This window comes from Pinus tabuliformis, chromosome 9, assembly GCF_031772625.1.
Source record: "Pinus tabuliformis cultivar Carrire ecotype Pingquan chromosome 9, CPIR1, whole genome shotgun sequence".
Classification (NCBI taxonomy): domain Eukaryota; kingdom Viridiplantae; phylum Streptophyta; class Pinopsida; order Pinales; family Pinaceae; genus Pinus; species Pinus tabuliformis.
This window is the reverse complement of record NC_142307.1, coordinates 112,033,681-112,037,381: the sequence shown is the minus strand read 5'-3', so window position 1 is coordinate 112,037,381 and position 3,701 is coordinate 112,033,681.

The following is a 3,701-nucleotide window of genomic DNA, read 5'->3' as shown; positions in this document are numbered from 1 at the left end:
ATATTGTGGCCAAGTGCATAAAAAATAGGCAAGTAAAACAAAAATAAAATAAAAAATAGGGTCATGGTGCTATCGTGCCAGTGAGCGCATTATTTTGCAGTGAAGGCATGAGAGCAATGTCATCGAGGGTTCACTCAGGGTTCTAAACTTATCTGTGGAACTAGATCAAGGATTGTATATGCTAGATGGAGTGAAGGATTCCTCGAAGGGTGGGTTCCAAAACAAGTTATTAAGCAAATTTGAATGCGAGGAGAAAGGTTCAAGAATGTAGTTTAGATCATTGTTTCCCTTGTTGTTGTTCTTTGAATGATCAAGTACATATAAAGGATTATCATACATCTTGAGGTGTTTGTGTCTTAATCACCTAAGGTCCCTACTTCAGAGACCTATTCACGAGTAGATAATGGATGTCTGACCTATTTGGGGGAGTATATTTTATTGGGGGAGTCTTTTCCAAGAAATTACTTTGATGCATACCTCATTTCAATTTTTTCTTCCTGTAGGAAAGGGTTTATTAGGATAGTTGGTGGGTATCATATCCACCTGCGAAAGGAAGAAAGAAAATCAACAGGAAGGGGTGGTGCCCAAGATCTGACTGTTGTCATCTGCAAATATGAACCTGCTACAGTCTTAGAATCATCCCAGACATCATCCTCCACCAAGGCATCACAACTAACCTCCTCACAACTAGAATGCTCACATTGGAATGTGGTTGGGATGTGCATTATTTTGCATTGAAGGCATAAGAGCAATGTTTCTAAGGGTTCTGAACTTATATGTGATTGGACTGCAGTTGACATTGAATATTCAATATCCCATTGCTCCTTGAGGTACCCACTTTTTTAATTCCAGATCCATATTCAGTATTCAAATGAATGATTTTGGATGGTCATTTTCTGAAATCACAATAAAAATATTCATCTTGATTCTTAATAATATAAGCCATGCGAGCAACACACCTTGCTTTTCTATCAATGAGAGATTTTTCTTCATATTGATTTTTCCTGTTAAAGGAGCTTCTACATCCCACTTCATCCATTTCATCATCAACCCCTAACAATTGTAGACAAAAAGAATATTAATATCTCACTAAATAAAAATTACAAGAAACAATTTTTTCTCTTTACTCAACATAATGACGAAGAAAGCTAGGGAAATCTCTCACCAAGAATATAATATCTAAGCAACATCATTGGGGATAATCAAGATAAACTTTATAAGTATGAATATTCAAAATAAACTTCATAGATATGAGATATGAAGAGAAAGGACACACATGAATTTTATGCAGTGGATACATCATAAGCCTTAACTTCAAGCCCTTTCTAGGTTGATGTTTCAAATCAATGATGTCCCAATTTATAGTAAGTTTACCTTCTTTGACCCAATTTCTATTCCTACAGATGGTGCTTAAGTGACATCTATTTAGGAGTCCTCAGAATGACATGTTGGATAGGTTTAACTTTGGCTTCAAACCCTGCCAAGATTATGGATTAAAATATAGATGTGTGTTGTTTGATGAATTGTGGTGTAGTGGTGAGTGTAATTTTACCTTCTTTGACCCAAACTCTACTCCTAACAGTTGGTGCTTATGGAATCTACTGAGAGTGTGTTTATGGAATCTAATATGGAGTCCTAAGAATGACATGTTGGTAGGGTTAGCTCTGTGTCCAAACATTGCCAAGTTTATGAATTAAAAGAGAGATTTACGTAGTTTGTTGAGTTGTGGTACAATGACAAATAAGTTTAAGTTTACCTTCTTTGGCCCAAATACTATTCCTAATAGATATGGCATATATTTAGTGATATCTACCAAAATTGTGGATTAAAAGGAAGATATACGTTATTTCTGAGTTGTGTGCAGTCGTAAATCAATGTAAGTTAATCTTCTTTGGCTCAAATTCTATTCACGATAAATGGTTCTTGTGGCATTTTCTTAGGGGTTCCTGCCATGATAATGGATTAAAAGATAGATATACATTGTTTCTTAGGTTGTGTTGTAGTGGTAAACCAGAGTATGTTTACTTTCTTTGGGTCAAATTATATTCCTATTAGAGAGTGCTTATGACATCTAATTGGGGTGTTTCTTAATCTACTTGGGTGTCTTTCCCATGATCATGGCTTTTAAAGATAGACGTATGTTTTTTTCTAAGCTCTGGTGCAGTGGTAGATCGGTGTAAGTTTACCTTTTTTGGCCCAAAACATATTCGTAATAGATGATTCTTAAGATAGGTTTTCGACGTCTACTTAAAAACCATAGGAGTGACATGTCTGAGGGTTAACTTTGGCTTCAAATCATGTCAAGATTATGGATTAAAAGATAATTATACATTGTTTGCTAAGCCCTAGTACAACATCAAATTAGTGTAATTTTACATTCTTTGACTCAAATTCTATTCCTAACAGATGGTGTTTATGGAATATATTTGGGAGTCAGACTTACATTTCCACAAGGTTATGGTAGTTAGAAGTCCTAAGAGTAACATGGAACTTAGAAGTCCAAAGAGTAACATGGCACTTAGAAGTCCTAGGAGTAACATATTCAAGGGGTTAATGTTGTCTCGAAATTTTACATAGAGGTATTTACATGGTTGAAGCAATTTCAAGATGCATAGATGTTTGGCCTATCTAGCTTAATAATGGGAATTTTTAGAAAAGAACTTGAAAGTTTGGTTACAAATCATGTTAATATTATGAATTAAAAATAGTTGTACACTATTTTGCCGAGTTTTGGTGCAACAACCAAGAAAGGTCTTGAAGAGAAATAGACTCTTCCCACATCAATTGGTTCTCCTAGCGAGAGGGAAAAAACAAGAAGTAGTCTACTTCACTACCCAACAAGATATGTTTGGATGTCAATCTTACAAGATTGCAAGTAGAAGAATTCAAGTTAGCCAAAGAATGGCCAATAACAAACAACCCTATTGAAATCATGAAATCATTCATCATCAAATATGGAATTTGGTAAATGAACAAAACCTACCAAATATGTGTCCTCCTTAGAATCCTAGATGATGAGAGTTGGAATATCCTCATGCCACTATATATCATCATCGCAATTTTTTTCTTTTGAAACCAGATAGAATGGATAATATTCAGTATTATGATCTTTATAAATTGATACAATATGGGCTTTAGTAACTTCATCACATTTTTCCTCCTTAGCTTTGAAATCTCATACGTAAGTGACTCATATGATGAAAGAGAAGGCTAGTCATCCATGTGATCATAAAATTCATCTTCAATTCTTTAAATGAGTAGTCCATGGATTTCCTCTTCTATGGAGGAAAAAATAGCATGCAATGGTTCAACCCTTTTTTCTATTTCAACCACTAACTACTTCAAGATCAACCTTTTATTCTATTCCAACCACTAGTGGCTTCAAGGGATTGCTATACAATAGAAGCATCAAATACAAGTATCAATCATCACATAACCATCAAAAGGCCCTCTCTTCAACCTATTCTTCTTTATAATTAAGATTCTAACACTTATTGAATACTTTTATTAAACTTGCAAATGAAGACAATTCCTTTCCACCGAGACTTCCAAATCATATTTCTATAAAATCTTCCAAGGTATATTTTGTCATTCTCATCAATATATCTTCACAGAAAACACCAATATTTGAAATAATTTCATGAAGGATTCAATATGTAATTTAGTTGAATTAGTATAGCCATGGAATTTCACAATGTGCT